This window comes from Coregonus lavaretus (genome assembly GCF_964263955.1).
Source record: "Coregonus lavaretus genome assembly, chromosome: 17".
In the NCBI taxonomy this organism is placed as follows: domain Eukaryota; kingdom Metazoa; phylum Chordata; class Actinopteri; order Salmoniformes; family Salmonidae; genus Coregonus; species Coregonus lavaretus.
This window is the reverse complement of record NC_140004.1, coordinates 12597021-12613349: the sequence shown is the minus strand read 5'-3', so window position 1 is coordinate 12613349 and position 16329 is coordinate 12597021. Positions and strand designations below refer to the sequence as shown.

Sequence of the window (16329 nt, the reverse complement as noted above, 5' to 3'; positions counted from 1 at the left end):
AGCAGTGAGGTGTGGTGGAGGAGGCGGAGGTAGGTGGCTAGTACCTTGCGTCAGGATGTCAACTCTCCTTTCCCCTAGAGAGGTGGATCAGTGATGTGCCCATCTGGAATGGCAATGCTAAGCTATATCCCTTGTCACCTAATGGAATTTATAAAAACACAGGGAATAGAGCCATAAATGGCAGATTAGCTTTACTGCTACGGCTGATTTAATCTCCTGAGTCAACAGACCATATCCGGATATAGCTCTAGATCAGGGATCCAGTAATGAAAAGTCATTCAGTTTAGCACTGAAGTTACAGTGGCATAGAGTGCTCTTTAAGACTAGAGAGCTCTTAACTAAAGCCACTGTAATGCAGAGTGAGTGGCTACTGTAATAATGCACAACAACTACTGTATCAATTGAAGATATAATTCTAACTCTTTCTGGAAAACTTACTTGCCTGGTAAAATAATGGTTAAACCTTACATGGTTTTCCTCTGTTCCTGTTATTCATTGCTTACTTGGTGAAAGGGTTTAGACCACGGGTATTTTGGCAGAGCCTTCTGTGACAATGACATTGTGACAAGTACTTTACGAAATCTGGAATGGAATGTTTTTTCAACCCAAATTCCATGGGGTCAAGCTGGTCAAGTCTGGTTCAGCTTGGCTCAGTCAGGCTCAGTCTGATTCAGCCTGGTGAGATATTGCTTTTTAGTGTTTAGTTTAAGGCCTTGCTGCCTCTGGGGTAGCTCCTGCCCACTGATCTGGATGAACTCAGCCAGTCAGGTGAAACGAATGGTTACCGTAATAAAACCCCTGGTACTGAGAAAATTGATCTATTTTCTCTGTCATCACTCCCACTCTCATCCCTGTGCCCCAGCAATATCACTAGCCTACCGCACTCTGGATAAAAACAAAATGCCACGCTCGCCTGACATTCATTCTGCATTAGTCGTCGAGACCCCGGCGTTGCCAGGGCGACCGCGTATTTAGCATCTTATAGGAATGGGTGTAATAAAAGTGGACCCTGGGGCACGGAGCTAAGCTAATAGCCTTTATGACAGCATTTACTTCCCGGCCATCGCACCAGGACATGCTTCGCCACATGCAGCCAGCAGCCTGAAGCAGAGCGTGCTTCAGATGTGTTCCTAGGACACCGGGGTCATGTTCATTTGGCACAACGGATTGAAATGGCGTGAGGTACAATCTGAACTTTTGAAACATTGCTGTGTTCCCTAATGAACATGACACAAGACAGGACATCCCTGGGTCATTCCATGAAAAGGTTTGCATCCATTTGATATTTTAAGTAGAAATAAAGCACCAATATTGAATTTTAGAAGCCTGTTGTATTAAATGAGTGCCCCTGAAGTGATCACATGGAAAATTCAATACATCACATTTTTTATATGAATAAAGACCACAATTCTGCATTTTGACATGCCCCTCCATCAACCCTGTGTCACTTCTAGGAAGATTTTAACCCACTTAATCCCCAAATCCCCCTTTTGAAGGCCCTCAGGTCAATTCCATGCTAGCAGATACCAATAGACTTCCAGTCATTGCGCTAAAGCTAGTTAGCATTGGCTCGCGAAACTACCTCTGGTATCTGACTCTGGGGAAGTAGATTAAAGGCCTCATTGCCAAAATCCCGAAGTATCCCTTTAAAAACTGCTAACATTTCTCTCCACATGGCACAATGTGTAGAATTGCACGAAATTAACTCTAAAACTTAAACATTCTCTCCATTGTCAAGAGGGGGGCAACTCAAATGTTTTGCTCGCAGTGTGAGGTATGGATGTGGGTACGCAGACCCTCATGATGAGTTCATATTTTTTGTGGTCCCCATCAAAGTTGCCAATCCCTGCCCTAGATAAATGGCAGGTAGCTTTGTGGTTAAGAGCGTTGTGCCAGTAACCGAAAGGTTGCTGGTTCTAAACCCAGAGCTGACTAGGTGAAAAATCTGTCAATGTGCCCTTGAGCAAGGCACTTATCCAGAGCGACTTACAGGAGCAATTAGGGTTAAGAGCGTATGCTAAATGACATAAAAAATAAAAAATAAAAAATCAACAGGCTAGAATGTAAAAAAAAAATTAAAAATTAAAAGCACTTAGCAGACGCCTTTATCTAGAGCAATTTGGGTTAAGTGCCTAGCTCAAGTGCACATCAACAGATTATTCACCTAGTTAGCTCAGGAATTTGAACCAGCAACTTTTCACTTACTGGCCCAACACGCTTTCCCACTAGGCTACCAAGCTTGCCTCCAATTGCCACTTGAAATCGTCAACCCTGTTACGGTTAATCCTGTTACTTTATTTGGCACTTTCTATAGTAATTTTTTATTTAACCTCTTGGCATGGGAAAACTTTTATGAAGTTGAACATGTGATCTTTATGACAGAACGTTCAAATTAGGTGAAATAGATTTCTTTATTTATAGGTTACATGCAAAAGGCACCAAATTGGTGGAGGGTCAGGGGGAAATATCATGATAATACATACAGTACATGATGTGAATGATAGAAAAGTTATAGGTGGGGATATCCGCGCTTCTCTTTAAATCAGGGTGAAAGAATGCACCCTGATGAAAAGCCCAATAAAATAATTGAAGGAGCATACCCCAAACTTTTATGTAAAATGCTGAACTTCTCCACTACTTGTCTGTGTAATGCAAGCAGCTTGGAATGGAGCATGGCTGAGCATCTCTTAATGTCTGCTCTCTCCCTATGTTGGGGAATAAATTGACAGAAGGAATTCAGAGAGCATGCCTAAAAAATCCATGCCTTTTGCGGCCAGTGTCTTGTGCCCTTGGGCTGAATATAATAATTATAATTCCCTTCTCCCGGCTGCGTGCTCCGAAGCATCTCTCATTCACATGGCTCTCTCAGATAACTCAATTCTCATTAGCTAATACCCGTGAAGTGATTGGGTCTTTCTCACAGGCTACAAGTGAAGACAGACACATCGGGGACACAACTGCGCACGTCCTTATCCAATTCCGAGGCACATATTGAAGATATTGGAAGAACTGTCCACATTTACTTTGTCAGCAAACAACATGAGTAGGCCTAACGAACAGCAAAAGCACTAGTCAATCTACTATCCTCCATAGTACAAAAGTTGACCTATTCTATTCTGTGCGAGAAATAAATATTCCAAACATAGTCTGGGACAGTTGTGGGATGCGATAGCTACCAAATTAATACAAGCATTAGCATCAAAAAACATTTTTTAAGCAATGAGGCTGACACAACAGATCAGAACGTTTAGCTTAAAATTTTGATAAACTATTAGGCTATTTCATCACATTATAAGCGCAGCAATGCATACACGGCAGTAGGCTATAAGCGAGAAAGTTCCTAAATGCAATCAAATGCGATTAAGTCCTCTGTAGCTCAGCTGGTAGAGCATGGCGCTTGTAACGTCAGGGTAGTGGGTTCGATCCCCGGGACCACCCATACGTAAAAATGTATGCACACATGACTGTAAGTCGCTTTGGATAAAAGCGTCTGATAAATGGCATATTATTATATTATTATTATTAAGCATGTAATGCTTTTGTTATAAAGGTGCATTTTTATGGTGAAAATTATCTTCCTCAAATTTGAAACTCACGCGCTGCATATGCATTCCAGTTAGGCTCTACCCCCGTTGTAATGCAGATTAATGTCCTTCAATTTTAAGAAGTTATTTGTTATTAGTTGTGATACAAACCTTATCAAACCATATAGGCCTATGGGCTAGGCTACATGAGGTCTGCAACTATGATTTGAAAATGTTGCAAAAAAAAGGCATGCTCTGTTTCTTGCCTTACTGCACACAAGCTGGGCATCATTCACAAGTGATAAGCTAATATTGTCACCCATCAGACTATTCTTGATTTAATATTGTATTTACATACACTAAATAATATAAAAAAGTGTGAAATTTGGTTTTGATTTAGAATTAGCCATTATCATGCACCTGTCTCGAAACAGGGGCAGAGGAAAAAAATGCATGTAATCTATGCACTTTAATAGCGAATGGAGGACGCTTTTCCCATGGTTCCTTTTCATGCCAGCCAGGTAGGCTATACTCCTGTTGTAAAGAGAAGCAATCTGCTTAATATTTGGAAAGTTGAGAAATAAAATATAGCAGGCCTAGCTGATGGGATCCTCCTCTTTTTAATAGAGGCCATCACTCTGTTTTCTCCCGCAATTGCATAGCCTATAGAAATGTTTAGCAACATGAGCTCATGGGCTGTCATGAAGCGCTTGATTAGATTTCCGATTACATTCTCCGCTAACATCAAGGCGGTGACCCGATCCTGTAGGTTCATGCTCTACAACATTCGGAGAGTACGACCCTGCCTTACACAGGATGCGGCACAGGTCCTAATCCAGGCACTTGTCATCTCCCGTCTGGATTACTACAACTCGCTGTTGGCTGGGCTCCCTGCCTGTGCCATTAAACCCCTACAACTCATCCAGAATGCCGCAGCCCGTCTGGTGTTCAACCTTCCCAAGTTCTCTCACGTCACCCCGCTCCTCCGCACACTCCACTGGCTTCCAGTTGAAGCTCGCATCTGCTACAAGACCATGGTGCTTGCCTACGGAGCTGTGAGGGGGACGGCACCTCCGTACCTTCAGGCTCTGATCAGTCCCTACACCCAAACGAGGGCATTGCGTTCATCCACCTCTGGCCTGCTGGCCCCCCTACCTCTGCGGAAGCACAGTTCCCGCTCAGCCCAGTCAAAACTGTTCGCTGCTCTGGCACCCCAATGGTGGAACAAGCTCCCTCACGACGCCAGGACGGCGGAGTCACTCACCACCTTCCGGAGACACTTTAAAATCCCACCTCTTTAAGGAATACCTTGGATAGGATAAAGTAATCCTTCTACCCCCCCCCTTACCCAACTCCCCAAAAAAAGTAATAATAATAAATATTGTAAAGTGGTTATCCCACTGGCTATAAGGTCAATGCACCAATTTGTAAGTCGCTCTTGTCACGAACCAGCTCAAGTTCGTAACAAAAGGGAGACACGTGGAGACAAGGAATACTCAAAGTATATATTTATTAACTAAAGTAAACTAAATCGAATAACAATGGTGTGTGTAATCAGTAGTGTAAGTGAGTGTTTGCATCCATAAATGTAATATGGAAAGGTGTTGAAAGGTGCCAAAGCAAACAACCAAAAAGCCACAAAAATACCACAACCAAAATCAAAGTACAGTGGGGGAAAAAAGTATTTAGTCAGCCACCAATTGTGCAAGTTCTCCCACTTAAAAAGATGAGAGAGGCCTGTAATTTTCATCATAGGTACACGTCAACTATGACAGACAAAATGAGAAAAAACATTCCAGAAAATCACATTGTAGGATTTTTAATGAATTTATTTGCAAATGATGGTGGAAAATAAGTATTTGGTCACCTACAAACAAGCAAGATTTCTGGCTCTCACAGACCTGTAACTTCTTCTTTAAGAGGCTCCTCTGTCCTCCACTCGTTACCTGTATTAATGGCACCTGTTTGAACTTGTTATCAGTATAAAAGACACCTGTCCACAACCTCAAACAGTCACACTCCAAACTCCACTATGGCCAAGACCAAAGAGCTGTCAAAGGACACCAGAAACAAAATTGTAGACCTGCACCAGGCTGGGAAGACTGAATCTGCAATAGGTAAGCAGCTTGGTTTGAAGAAATCAACTGTGGGAGCAATTATTAGGAAATGGAAGACATACAAGACCACTGATAATCTCCCTCGATCTGGGGCTCCACGCAAGATCTCACCCCGTGGGGTCAAAATGATCACAAGAACGGTGAGCAAAAATCCCAGAACCACACGGGGGGACCTAGTGAATGACCTGCAGAGAGCTGGGACCAAAGTAACAAAGCCTACCATCAGTAACACACTACGCCGCCAGGGACTCAAATCCTGCAGTGCCAGACGTGTCCCCCTGCTTAAGCCAGTACATGTCCAGGCCCGTCTGAAGTTTGCTAGAGTGCATTTGGATGATCCAGAAGAGGATTGGGAGAATGTCATATGGTCAGATGAAACCAAAATAGAACTTTTTGGTAAAAACTCAACTCGTCGTGTTTGGAGGACAAAGAATGCTGAGTTGCATCCAAAGAACACCATACCTACTGTGAAGCATGGGGGTGGAAACATCATGCTTTGGGGCTGTTTTTCTGCAAAGGGACCAGGACGACTGATCCGTGTAAAGGAAAGAATGAATGGGGCCATGTATCGTGAGATTTTGAGTGAAAACATTCCATCAGCAAGGGCATTGAAGATGAAACGTGGCTGGGTCTTTCAGCATGACAATGATCCCAAACACACCGCCCGGGCAACGAAGGAGTGGCTTCGTAAGAAGCATTTCAAGGTCCTGGAGTGGCCTAGCCAGTCTCCAGATCTCAACCCCATAGAAAATCTTTGGAGGGAGTTGAAAGTCCGTGTTGCCCAGCGACAGCCCCAAAACATCACTGCTCTAGAGGAGATCTGCATGGAGGAATGGGCCAAAATACCAGCAACAGTGTGTGAAAACCTTGTGAAGACTTACAGAAAACGTTTGACCTGTGTCATTGCCAACAAAGGCTATATAACAAAGTATTGAGAAACTTTTGTTATTGACCAAATACTTATTTTCCACCATGATTTGCAAATACATTCATTAAAAATCCTACAATGTGATTTTCTGGAGAGAAAAAAATCTCATTTTGTCTGTCATAGTTGACGTGTACCTATGATGAAAATTACAGGCCTCTCTCATCTTTTTAAGTGGGAGAACTTGCACAATTGGTGGCTGACTAAATACTTTTTTTCCCCACTGTATCTGCCTGGAGAGAGTCTCCTTAATGAATGTGGAAGAGGTCCATTTATGCTGGGACACACCCGGCCCAGGTGTTTCCCATGTAGCTGACGACCCTCCCAACTCCGCCCACCGGCATCCTAATAAGGAAACAAGAGCAAAGAGAGAATACGGCATACAGAGTGGGAGGCTAATCACACACATATGATAACAGGGACTGAGGAGGCTCGGGAGACTTCCAGTCATCCTGGAGAACAGATAAAAGCCCACGCACCCTATGTCCAAACACAAGGTAATTTGGGCTAAAACCCGTGCTCTCCTGTGAAACCTCCCTAGCAGCTAACAGTAACCAAGGCAACCCCTCCTCCCAATCCTTATCCATCTCAGTACAATAAGCTCTCAACAAAGACTTAAGTGTTTGATGGAAACGTTCCAGTGCTCCTTGACTTTGGGCATGATAGGCGCTAGACAAGTTGTGTTTAATATGGAGTTGTTGGAGAACCTGACCAAAGAGATTAGAGGTGAAATTAGATCCTTGATCACTTTGAATGACCTTAGGGATTCCAAACAGTGAGAGAAACTGAGTCAAAGCTTTTAACACAGACTTAGTCGTGATAGACTGGAGAGGATAGGCAGCAGGAAACCTAGTGGTCTGACACATCACAGTCAACAAATAATTACTACCCTTTCTAGAACGAGGCAGAGGACCAACACAGTCAATAATCAGATACTCAAAAGGTTTACTGAGTACAGGAATAGGGAACAGTGGTACCGGCTTAATAGCTTGATTAGGTTCACCAGTTAATTGACAGGTGTGACAAGTTTTGATGAAATCAGAAACATCCCTCTTTAATCTTGGCCAAAAGAAATGTCGTAATATGCGATTGTAGGTTTTTCTCACACCCATATGTCCAGCAACGTCATTGTGAGAAGTTGTCAACACCAACTCACGAAGCTTAACTGGTACCACAACCTGACTAATCGCCTCCCCCAGAAAACAACTACCATGAGACATCCACTTTCTCATCAGGACCTCCTCTTGGAGAAAATAGCCCTGTGCGACATCTCCCAACTGTTCCACAGGCACAATTTGGTCCCGCAACTCTTCTAATGTAGGGTCAGTCCGTTGCGCCTCGATTAAATCGGAGCGGGATACAGATAACGGGATGACAGGGAAAACAGTAACAGACTTCTTTGTGGTATTCTCGTTAGCCAGTTCCGTGACCAGGTCGTCATGGATCATAGAACGCGTCACTGCACATGCAGAGAACACCTCTGGGAAATTCTGCGCACTCTCATCAGGAATCCCTACAATTGAAGGCTTAGTGGAAACCACTAAAGATGGAAACACGATAGGCCACACACGCTCCCCAGCCAAGTTATTTCCAAGGATCACGTCAATACCCTCCAGTCCACAATCCAACATCAGTTTATGCAATGGAACTGACAGAGTGTTCAAACCTATTCCCCTAATTAGAACACTATTCCCCGAATCAGTCTCCGCAGAGAAGGGTAACACAGATTCCAACACAAATGATTCAGAGGCACCTGTGTCTCTTAGGATCTTTACTGGCACTAGGTTCTTACTTCCTAACATAGACACAAAACCCTCCGTAATGAAAGGTAAATAGTCGGGATCAATATAGCCTTTCACATGGCCCTGGGCATGAGACAATGCGTCAGGAGTGAACTGATGTGGAACAGGCGCTGCTAACGCTGTAGGCCTCGATTTACCATAAGCACTGTACTGAATTTACCCCTAGACCTAAGAATCGGACATTCATTTTTCCAATGACCTAATTCTTGACAGTAGTGACACTCTTGACCAAAGTCAGTTTTACCACGGGTATCAGGCTCAACCCTAGTTGAATGAAACTCTGCCCGGGAACCGAAGTATCTCGGCGAGCGAGGCCCAAATCTCTGCGAACGCCCCCACTCACTCCGAATACGGGGTTCTGCAAAAACATTTGTGAGTCAACACATATTCATCTGTCAAAACCGCAGCTTCAGCGACAGTCTTTATTTTTCATTCGTTAATGTACGTCGCTATACGATCAGGGATTGTGTCCTCAAATTGTTCTAACATAATCAGATCACACAGCCCTTGGAAAGTCATAACTGCAGAGGCGGAACACCAGCGATTAAACTGTGAAGATAATATTCGCGCAAACTCAACATGAGTCTGCTGATCATCCCTTTTTAAATTTAAGTTCTAAATCGTTGGCGGTAAGCCTCAGGGACCAATTCATAACTCTGTAACACAGCCGTTTTAACATTATCATAACTAACACTGTCGGCTACACTAAGAGCTGAATATGCTTCTTGCGCTTTACCAGTCAGCACACACTGCAACATCAAAGTGCGATCAGAATCAGGCCAACTCCTAGCGTCAGCAACACGCTCAAACAACGAAAAGAATGTCTCCGGGTCCTTTTCATTAAACTGGGGCAACAACCGTAAATTCCCAACAATATCAAATGTGTCTGGATTACGACCAAAAGAGGAACGACCCCTAGGTAACTCTGGATCACCTTCCCAGAGCAAACTCTCCCCTGAGAGCTTTCCTTCCCTAACCAACTCTAGTCGCTCTTGTTGCAGCTTGATTTTAGCACGCTCCATATCCTGTTTAAATTCCAATTCCCTTTCATATTTTACACGATCATGCCATAGCTGTAACATAAGCAGTTCTTTCTGCTGTTCAAAAAGAAGACTACTATGACTAACCGATGGAGCGGTCATTGTAACATATCGGGGAGACAACGTGTCCTCAGCAGAGGCTGCCCCAGTGGTAACTTCAAGAATACCACTCTCCATCAAATTGGCCTTCAATATTAACCTAATAGAATTTTTTAGACGTTTATCACTCATTTCAACCTTGTAGTGTTCAGCAACCTTCAACAGCTGTTCTTTAGTACATAATTCTAACAGTTCTTCTGATGGAAAGCGAATGAACTCGTCTACATTAGACGCCATAATCAGGAGAAGAAAGAAAATAAAAATAAAAATATATATATATATATATATATCATAATAATCTCGCTCAACCCCTCTGCTGAGCACACCAGACACAAGAGAAATGACAATCACACTGAGCACCACAGAAGAGAGATGGGATATGGAGCTTCCCCAACCTACAATACCTGAACCCTAGTCTTCGTGCGGATTCGCGGTGGGTAATTACGCACTGTAGCCCGCTGGCAAGGAATTAAACCCCCCAGCACGCTGGTAGATTCCCCCAAGCCACGGATGTGCCCCCGAGACAAATGCTCAGTCCACAGACACCACACAAAAATAAACATTTAACCATGCCCAACATATTCCAAAACAAAACACGTCACTAAGCCTATCAGGGGAAAAAGCTATAGCTCCGGGTAGCAAATGTCACTACCCTACCCAATCTCCCACTGAGGTACACAGCCGATTGTACTCACCTCCGACCAATGTCCTAACAGCGAGTAGAGCAAGAGTTTCCAGGCTGGGCAGGGCCTGGAAACTAACCAATGTATTCTCTCCAACGCAGTACACAACCCAAAACCCAAAGGCAACCAATACTGGGCCTATCAAACTCAAACAAACTAACAAAATTTACAAAGACCCTACAGAATTTGACTTTAACTCCACGTTCTCCCAAACACAACCAGTTCAAGATCCCAGACGAGCCCCCACTTGTCACGAACCGGCTCAAGTTCGTAACAAAAGGGAGACACGTGGAGACAAGGAATACTCAAAGTATATATTTATTAACCAAAGTAAACTAAATCAAATAACAATGGTGTGTGTAATCAGTAATCAGTAGTGTAAGTGAGTGTTAGCATGCATAAATGTCATATGGAAAGGTGTTGAAAGGTGCCAAAGCAAACAACCAAAAAGCCACAAAAATACCACAACCAAAATCAAAGTATCTGCCTGGAGAGAGCCTCAATGAATGTGGAAGAGGTCCATTTATGCTGGGACACACCCGGCCCAGGTGTTTCCCATGTAGCTGACGACCCTCCCAACTCCGCCCACCGGCATCCTAATAAGGAAACAAGAGCAAAGAGAGAATACGGCAGACAGAGTGGGAGGGTCGTCACACTCTGGATAAGAGCGTCTGCTAAATGATGTAAATGTAAATTTGCATTGATGTCAGAGTGATTAGAGGGACAATAGAGTGCTGAGTACCAGGCAGTTAGCAAGTTTGGTAGGCTACTAATGGCCATCAGCAGCATCAGAGCTTGGATAAGCCTAATTACCGTGACTGCCGGTGTGGCAGTAATACAGTCACCATAACAGCCCTAGGTAGAACCCTTTTGGGTTCCATGTAGAACCTCCCTTTGGGGTTCCATGTAGAACCCTTTCTACAGAGAGTTCTACATGGAACCCAAAAGGGTTCGACCTGGAACCAAAGGGGTTATTCTATGGGGACAGACAAATAACCCTTTTGGAACCCTTTTTTTTTGTTGTTGAGTGGATCCAGCCCTTCAGAGTGAGCTCCATTCAGAACCATGCCCCATATCATTACCGTATTTATACATTTATTCAACACATTCTGACTTCCTTCCTTCTCTCCAATATGGCATGATGTCTTCTCAGCACATTCTCCAACCATATAACACCTCCCACCAAGCATTGATGCTAAAACAAACCCTCATGGATAAATAACTTCTGTTTCCAAGTTATTGTTGCCAAGGGTGTCCATGGACAACCCCCCACCTTCCAATCCAAGCACTACCATCCGAGCACCATGTTCTAAAAGCATGTGTGGTGTAAGGCGATTAAGATGTTAGTTAGAACATAGCTGTTTTCCAATCCTAGTGGTGCAGTGCTGTGCTCGGTGCGTTCACTTTTGAAAGAGCCACCGATCATCACTGGAGCTTGAAATGAAACATGTCTGCTTGTTTACAAAGAAATCAGTGTATTTCATCAGAAATTAATTTGGTTCAGAAAGGATGAGGTGTTTGTTTGTTTGCTTTGCCTCGTTTGTAGTCAGAGGATGGTTGGGGATTGCCAGTAATCTGTCTCTTTGCGCTATCTCCAGATGGCTATCACTGTTATTATTATTATTATTATTATTATTATTATAATAAGCCATTTAGCAGTCGCTTTTATCCAAAGTGACTTACAGTCATGTGCGCATACATTTTTACGTATGGGTGGTCATGCTTCGATTAGCCAGATTTTCCCCTTTAATTAGAGAGGAGCGTTCCTTGAGGCTAAAGATTTACAAACTGGCTAATCTTCCTCCGCAGTGAAATACTGTTTAATTGAAATCTGTCTCATACAGTTTCTTGAAAAAGTCCCAATCTGTGATATTAGCAGACATATGATATGAAGAATAGCACTTATGATTATGAATACCGCAAACGTAGTTAATCTTAACCCCATCATAATCCCAAATATACCATGGTTTTACTCCCTTGTTAACCGTTAGCCATAAATTGTCGCGCCCCCGCAGAAAACTAATTAACATATACAAAAAAGCTATAGATACAGTGCATTCGGAAAGTATTTAGACCCCTTCAATTTTTCCACGTTGTTACATTACAGCCTTATTGTAAAATGTATTAAATAGTTTTTTCCCCTACACACAATACCCCATAATGACAAGAATTGGCTTTTAGACATTCTTGCAAATTTCATAAAAATAAAAAAACAGAAATATCACATTTTCATAAGTATTTAGACCCTTTACACAGTACTTTGTTGAAGCACCTTTGGCAGCGATTACAGCCTTGAGTCTTGTTGGGTATGATGCTACAAGCTTGGCACACCTGTATTTGGGGAGTTTCTCCCATTCTTCTCTGCAGATCCTCTCAAGCTCTGTAAGGTTGGATGGGGAGCGTCGCTGCACAGCTATTTTCAGGTCTCTCCAGAGATGTTTGATCGGCTTCAAGTCCGGGCTCTGGCTGGGCCACTCAAGGACATTCAGAGACTTGTTTTCCGAAGCCACTCCTGTGTTGTCTTGGCTGTGTGCTTAGGGTCGTTGTCCTGTTGGAAGGTGAACCTTCGCCCCAGTCTGAGGTCCTGAGCACTCTGGAGCAGGTTTTCATCAAGGATCTCTTTGTACTTTGCTCCCATTCCCTGCCGCTGAAAAACATCCCCACAGCATGATGCTGCCACCACCATGCTTCACAATAGGGATGGTATTAGCCAGGTGATGAGCGGTGCCTGGTTTCCTCCAGACGTGACGCTTGACATTCAGGCCAAAGAGTTCAATATTTGTTTAATCAGACCACAGAATCTTGTTTCTCATGGTCTGAGAGTCCTTTAGGTGCCTTTTGGCAAACTCCAAGTGGGCTGTCATGTGCCTTTTACTGAGGAGTGGCTTCCATCTGGCCAATCTATCATAAAAGGCGTAATTGGTGGAGTGCTGCAGAGATGGTTGTCCTTCTGGAAGGTTCTCCCATCTCCACAGAGGAACTCTGTCAGTGTGACCATTGGGTTCTTCGTCACCTCCCTGACCAAGGCCCTTCCCCCCCGATTGCTCAGTTTGGCTGGGCGGCCAGCTCTAGAAAGAGTCTTGGTGGTTCCAAACTTCTTCCATTTAAGAATGATAGAGGTCACTGTGTTATTGGGGACCTTCAATGCTGCAGAAATGTTTTGGTACCCTTCCCCAGATCTGTGCCTCAACACAATCCTGTCTCGGAGCTCTACGGACAATTCCTTTGACCTCATGGCTTGGTTCTTGCACTGACATGCACTGTCAACTGTGGGACCTTATCTAGACAGGTGTGTGCCCTTCCAAATAATGTCCAATCAATTGAATTTACCACTCTATGACGCCCACAAGCCTCGATTTGTCTGAAGGTCCCCAGTACCAGTTTTTAAAAAAATCAATGGAAGTAGGATATATGGAGATAGTTTAGTGCCTAAAATAAGGGGATAAATACATGTGAATTTTTTTGTTGATATAAAATGTTTCCTGATCTTTCTTATATCTGTAAGATACAGAACAGACACTTCAGAACAAACTATCCCAGTTTAGACCGGGTTCAGACTCTAGAGGGTTAAATAAACATTGGTTACTATCCCTCAGCTTCATAGCAACCCTTTCATTCCAAAAGGTTCCAAATATGCAATGGTACATTTTCTGATGCCCCTGCTAGGTCCCTGTGTTACTAAATTAAGTAATTCATCAAATAATTTAAATCATTTACACACACAGCAATGTGAAAATGAAACCTGATGAGTTTGAAAAAGTAGTTATAATCTGTCTTGATTCAGGTCCACATTTGAGGGGACCTATTCTCCTGGAACGCTAGCCTAAAACTTCCCAGAACTGGGTTGATGGAACCAGCAACACAAAGAACTCGATGCAACCTCTGTGGCACCCTACAAACTAATATCACAGTTGGATTCATTGTAATGAGAATATATTCACAGATGATCCTTCCCTCCCAACACAAGACTGACAAAAAATAAATATGGTTGAACTTTAAATAATGATATATAACTCAGTTGCTGTCTCTGTATGTTTGATCAGGAATGTATCTTTCTGTCAACCCACCCCCCTCCATCCCTTTTACTACCCTGGCATGTCTCTTACTGGCTGGTAGATTTCAACAGGTTAACCTGAGTCTGTAAGGGAATGTATAAACATTAAGGTGAATGAGATCAGGTGGTATTGGGTGTGATGAAGGGATGGGGTTGCCGGGGGTGTTGTGTGTGGGATGATTTTCATCCACCATCATCATCCCACTGTGAGATTAAATGATGCTCATTACAGTCAAGTACCATCAGAGAAAATGAATGTGCTGCTGGCGAGGAATCTGACATTACGATCACCACTACAACACATCCCACAGATACAAATGCACGAACACACATCCACAAAAACAAAACAATAACGTACACGCACTAGTGTTTTCAGTAGAAAGTTGAGAGGGTATAGTTATGACCTAAATATGCTGAGCAGAAGGCAACTGCGCCACACAGATGGCTGTATAACCTGCAGGGCATTCTCAACGAGATGGCAGACACGCACGCACTCACCACAAACATACACGGAAGCACACACACACACACACACACACAAACACACAATCACTCAGACACTCATGATCATAATAAATCATAACGATGCAGGGTCACTCGGCAAAGCTTTGAGATCATCACTGTGGTCCATATACAGGCAACAAATCCCTATGTGGCTAATGCACCTACAGTAACATCTCTTACATACACTTTTTAATTGTCACCTCTCCCATTCTTTTCTTTCTATGCTTCTGTGTACACTGACACAATCATCTCAATCTGGCTGGTAAAACTTGGGCGGCAGGTAGCTTAGTGGTTAAGAGCGTTGTGCCAGTAACCGAAAGGTCGCTGGGTCTAATCCCCGAGCCGACTAGGTGAAAAATCTGTCGATGTGCCCTTGAGCAAGGCACTTAACCCTAATTGCTCATGTAAGTCGCTCTGGATAAGAGCGTCTGCTAAATGACTAAAATGTTTTTAAAAAATGTAAAACAGCACTTATTGTTTCAGCATGTCTCATTTCCCTTTGGGCATGGTATTGTATTATCAGTTGTAGCTCTGGGGCATTAGTCATAAAGTGTCTCAGAGTAGGAGTGCTGATCTAGGATCTAGTTTTTCCTTTTAGATCATAATGTATAAGATTACATGGACAGGATGGACCTGATCCAATAGCAACACACATGCCCCGCCCACGTGAGGATATCTATTTCCTGTGTTTGAGGGGTGCAAAATCCACTTGTCACTTAAATCTCGCTGGATTGCTTTAATTTTACTCTGGTGACTCTTTCCCACTCTTGCTTGTGCCATTAGTTTTTTCCCATTAAACGTAATGACTGCGGAAATGTTTGTAATGACCTGTCAAACACACTCCAGTCATGGCTGAAATGGGCTCAGTGGAACACATTTGCTTTCCGTTGCATCTATCTGAGATTTAACGCAGTCTTGACAGTTACATCACAAGAAAGAGAAAAAGCAAACTTTTTTTGGTGGGTTTTGATTTTGTAATGATGTAAAGTATGTATAGATAATCTAGAGCCAAGCATTTTTACTTTAAATTGTTAAATTGCATGGGTGTCCTTCTCTTGACACACTTGTTGAATTATGCAAGAGAACGTGACAACTTCTGTAACGAATAATTGACGAGGCAGTCGAGACAGCGCGGGTGAGTGCAGGTAGGCCTAGAGACAGAGCAAGTTGTTGGTGGTTGCAGCCTTGTTCCACCCCTTTATATTTTCTATTCACATATTCAAATACACCCAATGTATATATGCAAATTAGCATATATCATGTTCTTTATTTTATACTAAGAAATTGTATATATGAGTGCATTACAGTCCCCTGTAGCTCAGTTGGTAGAGCATGGCGCTTGCAACGCCAGAGTTGTGGGTTCGTCTCCCATAGGGGGCCAGTATGAAAATGTATGCACTCACTAACTGTAAGTCGCTCTGGATAAGAGCGTCTGCTAAATGACTAAAATCTAATCTAAATCATTATAAGAAAAAAAGGGAAATTTTACATAAATGTAATACCTGAATTTCCACCAAAATGCCCAAACTCCATTCATTATTTGTCTGTGTCAGTACAATGTTTTATGTGCTATAATTCAGT

General features: G+C 43.0%; 1 protein-coding gene across 1 annotated transcript in view; it reads right to left on the bottom strand.

The window, feature by feature from the left end:
• The window catches only part of LOC311145177 (transient receptor potential cation channel subfamily M member 3-like), a gene marked incomplete at both ends in the record, with an annotated part of 342943 nt that overhangs the window by 325496 nt on the left and 1118 nt on the right, over positions 1-16329 (bottom strand).